We start from the raw sequence: 12846 nt of genomic DNA, 5'->3' as shown, positions 1-12846 counted from the left end.
TGAAATGTGTGAGATGGGGATTAGGGTGACAGAGGTAAAGAACTCTGAGTGATTCTGACTGAAAGTAAGCAAAATTGTATCTGAAGATCTAGGCAATAAAAGCAGCAAAAGAGCATTTTTAAGCAAATACTATTGCTGCAGCACAAAACCACCCAGCAGAGATGTTGTAGGTGGTTAGAGACCTAATCCAACCTGACCAAAAAAAAAAGAAAAGAAAAGAATGTTGGCCATACAACAGCACACTGTGAGGAGCTTGCCCACCATTTTGCAGATAAGATCACTCAGATTCATTTTGATTTTGATCCCGCAGTTGATAGAGCTCCAGTGAATGCAACCTTGGCATCTTCTTTTCTCAGTGTTGATGGATATGTTTCAATTTGTGCAGCCTGAGGATATGGACAGGATTCTTGGAGAGGAGAGACCCTTACCCTTTCTGGCTCATAAAACAGGTCAGAGTGGGGCTGGTGGAGTGAGTCAGTGAAGTGATGAATGCCTCCCTACCTCAGGGCAGGGTCCCTGCAGCCCACAAGGAGGCTGTGGTAAGACCACTTCTTAAAGACCCCTAGACCCCTGTGTATTAGAAAACTACAGACCAGTCTCCAAACTCCCATTTTTAGGCAAGGTACTGGAGCTAGTGGTGACTTCACAAACTCAAAGGTTCTTGGATAAAGCAGATTATTTAGACCCATTTTGATCTGTTTTCCGACCTGGTTATAGGACACAGATAGCTTTTGTTGCCTTGGTGCATGACCTACAAAGAGAACTGAACAGGGGGAGTGTGATCCTATTGGTTCTCCTGAACCTTTCAGTAGCTTTGACCATGATCTCCTTCTGAGCCACTTTTCTAGGATGGGGTTTGGAGGTTCTGTTCTTCAGGGGCTCCATTCCTTACTTGAATGACATTCTCAGAATGTGATGCTAGGGGACTTCTGTTCAACTTCTTGGCCACTAGGCTGTGGGGTCCCTTAGGACTCTGTGTTGTCCCCTATGCTGTTCAACACATACTTGAAACCACTGCAGTAGGTCATCCATATTTTTGGAGTGTAGAGATGACACCCAGCTCTATTACTCCTTTTCACCTAATTCCAAGGAAATGGTTTTTGTGCTAAACTGGTGCCTGTCAGCTGTAAAGGACTGGATAAAAGGAAACAAATTGAAGCTTAATCCAGACAAGACAGAGGTGATCCTGATCAGTCATAAGACAGATCTGGGAATAGGGATTCAGACTGTGTTAGGTGAGGTCACACACCCTTTGAAAATGCAGGTTTGGAGTTTGGGAATATTCCTGGATTCGGCTTTGAACCTGAAGTGCCCAGGTATCAGCACTTACCAGGAGTGCTTTTGCACAGTTAAAGCTAGTGCACCGAGTGCTCTAGTTCCTGGAGAAGTCAGATCTGGCCATGGTGGTACATGCCTTGGTTACATCCTGGTTGGACTACTGTAACGTGCTCTACATGGAGCTTCCTTTGAAAAGTGCTCAGAAATTTTAGTTGGTCCAAAGAGCAGTCAGCCTGCTAACTAGAGCTGGTTACAGGGAGCATAAAACTTCTCTGTTGCAACAGCTCTACTGGCTGCCAATTCACAATTCAAAGTGCTGGCTTTGATCTACAAAGCCCTATATGGTTCCAGTCTAGGTTATCTGTAGGACCATATCTCTTTCTGTGAACCTGATAAACAATCTGCTTCTTTCTGTCCCACCACCCGCTCAAGCACACTTGGTGGGAATATGGGAGAGGGCCTTTTCAGTGGCTGGACCCAGGCTGTGGAACTCCCTCCTAAGAGAGACCAATATGGTCCCATCCCTGCTTTCCATAGGCAGGTTAAGACCTTCTTCTGCTAGTAGGCATTTGAGGAAGGATAAGAGAAAGACTTTGGGGAGGTTGTGGTGGGATTAGAAGGTGAGTTTTAAAGGCTATTTTAAGTGTATTTATTATATTTTAATCTGTGTTTCCACACTGTATTATTTAATTTGGGTTTTAAACTTTTGTATTACACTTTTTAAACTTTATTAAAGTGTGGGATTGTAATAATAGGAAGGAGGAGGAGGAGAAGGAGGAGGAGGAGGAGTCACCTGCTTGATGGCTAAATATGTGGACGCCAATGGTGCTGATCTGAAGTACTCGGCAACAGATTAGATTGGTCCTTAGTTTCCAAGACTGAACAGGATCTGGAAACACAAACAAGACCATCAAAGGTTTTAGGATGATAGAGTCTGTTAGAGGGTAGGTAAGTATCTAGATCAGGAAAAATCGGAAACTAAGATTTAAAGGCAAAGTTCTAGCAACAAGTCAAGTAAATCAGATAAATGTGATATAAAAAAATAATAAAAAACCAGACTCCAAAGCCAAATCACACTTCACATTCAGGCTCATAACAAGAGCCAAGAAAATCTCAACAGAGACATTTTTTTCTCAACATCACACTGCTGCAACTGAGTCCTATGCTTTGAACATCTCTAGCTTTATTAAGGTAAATTCCACATTTTGAACACTCCTGCCCTGTTGTCATTAATTATAAAATATCTGTCAGTGGCTACTTTGTTAATAGTGGGATGAGTTCTCCCATAGCACATACAATCCTCTAATAGAATTAATTGAGTTGAGGTTTTTTCCACGTGTAAATTTGTATGGAGTTTGGTGACATTTTTATTCCCCAATTTGCATTTAATTTTAATTGTAATGCATATAATAATGCTCACATTATTGTATCAACTAAGGCATTTTCTTATTTAATTCACTCATGTGCCTTAAATATGTTTTCAATTGTCATTTGTGTATGTTTTATTTCATCTTATTGGGAATACTTGTATATTGAATCCTATTCCTGGGAGAGAGGTGGGATATCAACTGAATTAAATTAAGTACATTAATGAAAACATGTGTCTGGGCAAAGTTTTCAAATGTTCACAATTTACCCATGCACATTTTATAATGGTCAGAAACTTGCTAGTGTTGTACACTTTGCATATGCTGCCCTGTGGAAAAGGTTTGTGTTCAATGCATGATACCCATATTCTGTTCAAGGTCAGGAAACTGGAGGAACACATACATTTCTGTTTTTTTTTTTTAATATGCACATTCAACTGTGCCCATGACTGTGCAGTTGGTCTCATGTTTAGCATGCCTTTGATCATATACTGTCTTGTACACTCTGAGTCAGGGATCCTCAAACTTTTTAAGTGGAGGGCAGGTTCATGGTCCCTCAGATGTTGAGGGGCCAAATTATCATTTGAAAAAAAATGAACAAATTCCTATGCACACTGCACATGTCTTATTTGTAGTGCAACCCCCCCCCCCACAACATTTATTTATTTATTTATTTATTTATTTATTTATTTATTTGCTACATTTATACCCCTCCCTCTCTCACCCCGAAAGGGACTCAGAGCGGCTTACAAGTTATATGTATAGACAATATATTATATTATTAGCATAGCACAATGTTAGCATTATATAATACTATATTGTACGATACCACTATACCGTATTATTATTAGTAATATTACATTTCATATATAATACATAATTAATATTATGATATACAATATTATTATATTGTATTATTATTATTAGCTGCCCTGAGTCCCCTACTGGGTGAGAAGGGCGGGATAGAAATACTGTAAAAAATAAATATTATATTGTATTACATTATAATATTATTATCAATATTATATGTATACACAATATATTATTACCATAGCACAATATTAGTAAATGAAAAAACAATATAATATTTAAAAATAAAAACAATTTTAACGAACATAAACCTATCAGGATTTCAATGGGAAGTGTGGGCCTGCTTCTGGCCAATGAGATAATCAAGTTAAGTAGGATTGTTGTTGTTTTTGTTGTTGTTGTTGCGGTGGTGTGCCTTCAAGTCATTTCAGACTTTGGGCAAGCCTAAGTCTAAAAATGAGAGCGGGGGCCAGGTAAATGACCTTGGAGGGCCGCATCCGGCCCCCGGGCCTTAGTTTGGGGACCCCTGCTCTGAGTGCTAACTACCCTGTTTTCCCTAAAATAAGAAATGCCCATAAAATAAGCTGTAGCAGGATTTCTAAGCATTTGCACAATATAAGCCATACCCCAAAAATAAGACATAATGAAAGCTGGTTTATAAGCCCCAAACAAAAATTAAATGTTATTGTCACCCGAGCCTTAGGTAAAGGTAAAGGTTTCCCCTGACGTTAAGTCTAGTCGTGACCGACCCTGGGGGTTGGTGCTCATCTCCATTTCTAAGCTGAAGAGCCGGCATTGTCCGTAGACACCTCCAAGGTCATGTGGCCGGCATGACTGCATGGAGCGCCGTTACCTTCCCGCCGGAGTACCTATTGATCTACTCACATTTCAGTCCACAAGTTCAGCAGCTCAGCGTTTTAACACACTGTGCCACCAGAGACCCGAGCCTTAGTTTTGTTTAATTTTTTAATTGAAAATAAAAGATTATGCAGCAATGATCATATGATCTGTGCAGGCATTGGCCTCCATGCAAGAGTAAATTGCTGCTATTTTCATGTTTTCTGTTTTTTTATTTCCTGTAGTTGGTGTGATAGGCATGGCTGTGCTGCATCGTCTCCCCCGTCAGGTCCCAGTCGTTCAGTATATGCTCCAAGCTGAGACATAGAGGGAGACATAGAAGGTGAAAGTAAAAGTCTCCTCAGTGAAGTGAAGAGTAGGACACTCTGCTTTAGGTATTATATGTCCTCAAGGGGAAGAAGTAAAGTTGTGGCTGCCATTCTACTCAGCTCTGTGGGTCTCTCCCCCCCCCAGCACCCACCAGGAACAGTCTATGGGTCTCTCTCACCCCACACAAACACCAGAGGATAGGGGAAAAGCTTCAACAAGCAGTTTACTACTGAGCTCAGAGAGATCATTCCATAAATGCAGATTTATACTTAATAACAATAAGACATCTCCTGAAAATAAGCCACAATGTCTTCTTGAAGAAAAATAAATATAAGACGGTGTCTTATTTTCAGGAAAACACAGTAGTACAACAATGTTCTGACACTTATTCAGTTAGAAAAGAATTAAGTAGGCTGTCATGCCTCGTACTATGAATCACCAAGGTTCACAGTCTACATCAAAGAGTGACAATGTTGTGACATCACTTACTCTTGAATGGTACTTTGACTCTCATCCAAGAAGCACCATACTATCCCCAGCCTTGTATATAAGTGAAGAACATAGAAATGTAGCAAAGAATCTTAATGGAGGTAAGAGTCAGAAGGTGCTTGCTGCATTTTTTGCAGAAGAGATTTGTAATGAAAACAAAGTATGTCATCACATCCATATACTAATTGCAGAGTCAAAATGACAAGGCAAGTTTCAGACAATGATGAAACTAGAGTGCTATGCCTGATGTCAGAAGCAACCATAGTGCAATGTTGGGGAATCATGGATGATGCAATACAATATGCAATTGGTGAAATCCGGGATAAAAGTGGGATAGCTAGCATAGTAAATGTGGATGAGAATTTATGCTGGTGTTGTTGCCACTGACCATTGCAGACAAAGAAGAAGAAAGATCTATGTGGCAGAATTGCTGTGAAGATTTCTGAGAGGAGAGTAGAGTAAGAGGACTTGATTTTGTACAGAGATTTCATGCCGATGTTACAAGATAAAAACCTTCCTGATTGAGGAAAGAAACCTCTGCTGTCCTTGCTTGTGTTTGCTGTTCTAATCAGCTGCTACCAGATTTACTAGAATATTTGGAGACTTTCCATCACTCATAAATTGAGCATAAAATATTCCTAAAAATGTTGACCCTGATCTTGAACAACTTCATTTTATGATGTTGTCACAGAACATTTTACAGACAAAATAACAATGATATTCAATTCATACAACTTAAACCTTCTTTTCTACATGCATACATTCAAAATGGTGTGATTTTTGTTTAAGAAAACTATATATCAGTTACATACTACCTGTATATCAGGGTGGGAAAACAATAAAGATGTCAGTGGGTGACAAGAAAAATATAATTTAATTACTTCATCTGAAATTCTTTTATTATCCATAAAACCATTTTCAAAGAAAGAATAAGAAAAGAGGTAGCAAAGAAATAAATATTCCAATTTGAAATAACATATCTGCTAAGAACTCGAAGATATGACCTGTTCTTTTCATCAGAAACTCACTCAGACCAATTAAGTAAATTAATTCTGGTGCAAATCAGGTGCTTAGTGAATAAAGCTGGTTTATAAGCCCCAAACAAAAGTTAAATGTTATTGTCGCCTCAGCCTTAGTTTTATTTAATTTTTTGATTGAAAATAAAAGAATATGCGGCAATGATCATATGATCTGTGCGGGCATTTGCTTCCATGCATTTTCAGAATGCAGAAAGACAGGAGTAAATTGCTGCTGTTTTCACATTTGCTGTTTTTTATTTCCTGTAGTTGGTGTTATAATAGATGATAAAAATATTTAGCAAAGTTACTTGCAGATGCCTGTGAAAATGCATTCATTCTTGGAACTCCCTGCACCCTTGCTCATTCCCACCATTGTTCAGTAACTTAGAAATTGCCATGATGCAAGGGGAGCTCTACTTAAAAAGTATTTTTCAGAGGAAACATGGGAAGACATAGCTAGAGACATTGCTAGTTTCATGTTTCAAATTTCACGATTTTGGCAAAATTTGGGAAGTTATGCATGAATATAGACCAAAATTGTACATCTGGATAATTCAGATTATACTTTTGAATTACCTGTGAAGTTCCCTATCAGATACCCACCTACTGTCAATGTTTTTGACATGCAGTAGAAAAAACACTGATTTTACTTGCTTCTGATTATAATCTCAAGATTATCACTGTTTATGAGACGGCAGATTCATGTGTTTTAAGCTCTTTCATTAGTAATCATAATTATTTGCAAATAGTTTATCTACCAGCACAATCCAAAGGGCAGTTACATTTGAAATACAGTGTTGTCATCATCATATGTGTGTCCTGAATCTCAAAACATAATATAGTTGTATTATATTATTGAACATCTTGGGAGAAAGGCAGGATAAATATAAATTCAATAAATAAAACAAATAACATAAAAAGATTTCATATTAGAATGACAGCTAAAAACAGGATTTAAAAAATCAAGAATTAATTTGATTCCAGTGAACATCAGTGTCACAAAGCATTTTGACATTATGAAATCTCCTGACTTGAATATCCAATTGATTTTGTCATTTCTTTCATGTCAGCAACACTTTTATAGACTCTATTACTTATAATCAAAGAAAATATTTTTCCAGCATGTTGAACTGAATAAGGGGATAGTGGGCATCATCACTAATACAAACAATAATGCATTTAAAAAGAATCCAATATCCCTATACTTAATAGAGCGGATACTCATAAGATTAGAAGGATCACATGATTTCCTTTTTACAGCAATTGCTGTGGTTGTGAGCTTCTTTTGGAGCACAATTCAAAGTGCTGCAGATGACCTCATGACACATTATATTTGTTTAAAAAAGAGTTCTCATTATTGCACATACAACTAAAGGTATCTTATGAAAGAGAGCATATTAAACCTTGGAAAACTGACTTTGATTACTTTGAATACTTCTAGAACATGGCCATACAGCCTGGAAAACATATAACAACCCTGACTTTGATTAAATAGATGTATTATTTTCACACATCATCACTAACTGGCCACTGTAAAAATCTGAAACATCTGTATTGTCTTAGGGAAAGAGTAATGATTTTAGTCTCTCTAGATCCTATTGTATTCTATCCCACACCTGCAAGTAAATAAATATGTGTTATACCCGGGGTCTTACTAACATTCAATACTGCATCAGTGACTTTGCCAGTTTTTAATATGACTGATTGCTGTACCTGGTTATGATATAAAACAGAAAACAGGGCATATCTCACAAAATATCCTTATACAAGCAATGCAAATAAACAGAACAGAATAAAGAATCAATGTCATAAATAAATGCTCCCCATTAACTTGTGGTTCATAAACACTGAGAGCCTAACTACTTCCATAGACAATACACTCCTCCTTTGGTCTTTAAAGTTACTGGCCATTTAGTTCTTCCTCGATTTTTCCCCATTCAAACTTGTCATTCATTCTGGAGCCTTCCCACCCATCAACCAGGGTTTTCCTCCACACCCTTCTTTCACTGTCCTCACTTTATGGGGACAGTAAAAGTCTCTGTACCAACCCTTGAATTTTGCCAGATTGTGAGCTGCCCTGAGTCCCATCGGGTGAGAAGGGCGGGATAGAAATGATGGAAATAAATAAATAAATAAACTCTCCCTGAGATGGACTTCAAATCTCCTTGCCAACTCCTCCTCTGTAATGCAGCTATCATTGCATCTAGTCTTCCCTTTTTTCTTCCCAGACTTCTGACTTCTTAATTTTTCTTTTCCATCTGTTCAATTTCTCTTCTCTGCTCCCCTTTTCATCTCATCATATCCACCTACCCCTAATCTCTCTCATCCCTCATTATCTTGCTTAACGTCAATAGTCTCACTCTTTCATCATCACCCTTGCTTCCATCCCACTCTTTCACAAACCTGTCCATCTTCTTTCTCCGGTTCTTCTCCTCCTCATAGCTCCCCTTAAAATACACGACCAAGATCTGTCTCCATTGCCATTTGGAGTCCTCATAGACAAGTTAAACATGAGCCAACAATGTGATGTGATGACTAAAAAAGCCAATGTGATTTTGGCCTGCATAAATAGGAGTCTAGTGTCTAGATCCAGGGAAGTCATGCTAGCCATCTATTCTGCCTTGGTCAGACCACACCTGGAATACTGTGTCCTATGCTTGGCATTGCAATTGAAAGGCGATGTTGACAAGCTAGAAGGTGTCCAGAGGAGGGTGACTAAAATGATCAAGGGCCTGGAGAGCAAGCCCTATGAAGAGCATCTGAAAGAGCTGAGTATGTTTAACCTGCAGAAGAGAAGGCTGAGAGGAGACATGATAGCCATTTATAAATGTGTGAGGGGAAATCATAGAGAGTAGGGAGCAAGCTTGATTTCTGCTGCCCTGGAGACTAGGATGCAGAACAATGGCTTTAAACTGCAGGAAAGGAGATTCCACCTGAACATTAGGAAGAACGTCCTAACTGTGAGAACTGTTCGGCAGTGGAATTTGCTGCCCTGGAGTGTGGTGGAGGCTCCTTCTTTGGAGGCTTTTAAGCAGAGGTTGGATGGCCATTTGTCGGGTTGCTTTGAATGTGATTTCCTGCTTCTTGACAGGGGGTTGGACTGGATGGCTCATGGGGTCTCTTCCAACTCTATGATCATATGATTCTATATTCCAGTATCTGATCCCATATCATATGTTTTGAACTGGATTATATGAGTCTACATTGCCATATAATCCAGTTCAAAGTAGATAATTTGCTATCAGATACTGGATTATATGGCAATGTAGAAGGGGCCTTTGTCTGAGTTCAACTGCTCCAGTTGCATCCAAGTTGGTGGCTTCCACTGCATCAGCCCCAAGTACATCCCCATCTAGTCTGATGTCACCCTAAAGTTTCACATAAGTCTTAGAGAAACAGGGTTTCAGAATGGAAGTTGTGGGCCCTGAAACCTTGGGGTGAGGAAAGTGTCTATTCTGGAAGCTGCCAAGGTAATTTTGCTCTCAATTACTGGTCTCAGGTGTGTTTCATCTGAAGGAAGACTGAGGAGATATTATAAGGTCTCAGCTGAACCCACATCAGGTTCCTCTTCACTATCTTTTTTCATTGGCTATATGAACTGACCATATTTAACTCCAATTAAATATGGAGTTTAAAAATAAACTTTTGAGTCTAGTCTAGGGGTGATCCTCAAGGAACTGGTTAGAAAATATGGATTACTTCTGTGATATAGAACAACTGTAAGAATACTGTTTGCCCAGATTTGTAAACAGACTGAAGCATCAGTGAAGAATGGATTGTAACTGAAGTTGTATACTTTGCTCAGGTTGCCAAACTCATGTGGATTTTAAAAAGACAAATCAATCACTAGAAGCCTTTCTGAAGTATTGGAAACCGTTTATGGACTTTTTGAGCACTAGGAAATGTAATGATGTAATAATCTGTGGTTATGGTTTGTAGTAACTCTCGTTAGTAGAATTTAGTTAGGTCTATAATATTCTCTATTAACTGTTATTCTTTTTCATTAGAGTTGGGGTGATATAATTTTTGTTCCAGTGATTTGTTAGGCTGCTTTTATTGCAAAAGTTCAGTATTTTGATAATATAGTATAGTTTTAGTCTAATCTAATCTAGTTTAGTCATACATTTAGCTGTACTTTTATGCTAAATATGCATAATTCCTTTTTGTTTTTTCTTTTTTCTCTGAATGACATTTCTGTGGGAAAATAGTTGTGGGTAATAAAAATAGTCCAATTAATGTGCTTTAGTTAGAACTTTGTTGAGAAGCTTACAAAGATAGCAAATCAATTCAAAGTTTTATGTATCTGAAATAGTTGTGTAAACTAGAAAATAAATGCACATTTTACATCTTTAAAACCTGATATTGGTAAAATAAAGTTATAAGCATGACGTTATCAGGATTTTCTACATCGAAGGCATGTCAGCTGCCAAATAACAGCTGCTCTTTGAACTGTGCCGAGATAAGAAATGTGAAGTGTTGTGTGTCCAAGAAACACACAGGGATAAACAACAGAAATGATCTTAGTGGCAGAAAGACCACATGTGCAGTATGGAATCACTGTCTTTGTCAAACCAGGCCTCCAAGTCAGCAGTGCCCATAACACCGAAGAAAACAATATAAAGGTTATAAGAGTAGAGCTTAATAACCTCACGATTACCTCTGTCTACAACCCCCAAATGAAGAATTTTGTTTCTCCTTTCCAGAGAACTTTGATAGGCACCAAAGGACTGTAGTAATTAGGCTTGAGCGATCCATGAAAAAATTGATTCTAAACTCGTTTCAAAAGTAGGGGGCGCCAGCGTTTCGTTTCTGAAGTCATTTCCGAATTTTGCCCCCCAAAAAATTCAAAATTAACGAAAATTCGTTAGTTTCAAAATTAATACGTTAATGGCGGACGCGCATGCACAGTGGCCAAAAAAAAACAGCACGAGGGGAGATTTTACAGGACTCTCCCACCCTCATTTTTTGAGTGATCTTCTTCAAACTTGGTACAGTGGTAGAACACATTTAACACTGATAGCTCACCAAAATTTGGAACGTTTCCCTTATCCTCTGATTTTTGGCGAATTTTCATAGCTTTTATAATAAACCATTTTTTAATAATTGCAGAAATCTGTTCCTGGTTTGAAAGTCTTATTTCCTGTTAAATTGGGTTGTCTTTACTGTGAAAGTCATTGTTCTACTTCAGAAACTTTGTTTTTGTGGCTGAAACTTTGTTAAATTGGTGTGTGTGTGATATATACTGTGTATATATAATATATATATATAGTCCCTGCATGTGTGTGTGTGTGTGTGTGTGTGTGTGTGTGTGTGTGTGTGTGTATAGGTAAAGGTAAAGGTATCCCTTGACGTTAAGTTCAGTCATGTCTGACTCTGGGGGTTGGTGCTCATCTCCTTTTCTAAGCCCAAGAGCCAGTGTTGTCCATAGACACCTCCAAGATCATGTGGCCGGCATGACTACATGGAGTGCCATTACCTTCCCGCCAGAGCGGTACCTATTGATCTACTCACATTGGCATGTTTTCAAGCTGCTAGGTTGGCAGAAGCTGGAGCTAACAGCGGGCACTCACTCTGCTCCCGGGATTTGAACCTGGGACCTTTCGGTCTGCAAGTTCAGCAGCTCAGTGCTTTAACATACTTCGCCATCGGGGCTCATGTATATATAATATACATACACATACATACAATGTGGAGAATATGTGGAAAGGTAGATAAGTTGGGAGCCACAGCGAAGGCACCTTCCTGGGAGCAAGGTCTAATAATAATAATAATAATAATAATAATAATAATAATAATAATAATAATAAATCCCTTACAATATCCAAGATGGCTCACTGCTACAGAATCTTGGGAGCTTTAGTTTGGTATGGTACCATTATTGGCAGAGAAAGCTAAGCTGTAGGAGTTGAAATCCAATCATTTATCCTCCCTATAGAATCAATTTTATATGCATTTTTAGCTACAGAAAAGCTAAAATCAGGACAGTAAAAGAACAACACCCAGAAAATGGGAATTCCAGACAGGAAACAATCAGGGCCAGCTAATACCTCCCAACAAAGGATTCCCCCAGGTAGGAAGCAGCCAGGCTTTGAAGCTGCAAGGCTATTCAATGCTAATCAAGGTGACCAATTGCAACATTCACACTTGCCTCCCACAGACAAGAGTTCTTTCTCCCACCCTGGACCTTCCACAGATATAAACCCCACTTGCCTAGCTTCGCGCAGACGTCAAAACCTCTGAGTATGTCTGCCACAGATGTGGGTGAAACGTCAGGAGAGAATGCTTTTGGCACATGGCCATAGAGCCCGGAAAACTCATAGCAACCCAGCCAGTAGGCTGTTGCTGAACAACCTATGAACTTTTAGCATTAAAGGAAAAAATGCCCAAGATTTTATCACTTAATACTGTTGGCATGTCTGGAGAAGAATAGAATGCTTCTATACCAGGCAAGGGCAAACTTTGCCCATGTCTGGAGTTAGGAATTGTAGGAGTTGAAATCCAAAACAATTTGACAGAAAACTGGGAGTTGTAGTTTGGCATGGTACTGGCTCTCTTCTGCAGGGAAGGCTAGGGACTTTGTAAAACTACAGCTCACATGACATGGCAGTGAATCTGTTGCAATTGAGCTGGTGCCAGAATCCTTTCCGGGAGATCTCCTCAGTGGAGATATCTCTTAAAGGGATATCCTCTGGCTCTAAGGATTCCGTTTAGGAAGG

Source organism: Anolis carolinensis, chromosome 3, assembly GCF_035594765.1.
Source record: "Anolis carolinensis isolate JA03-04 chromosome 3, rAnoCar3.1.pri, whole genome shotgun sequence".
Classification (NCBI taxonomy): Eukaryota; Metazoa; Chordata; class Lepidosauria; order Squamata; family Dactyloidae; genus Anolis; species Anolis carolinensis.
This window is presented reverse-complemented; position numbering follows the sequence as displayed.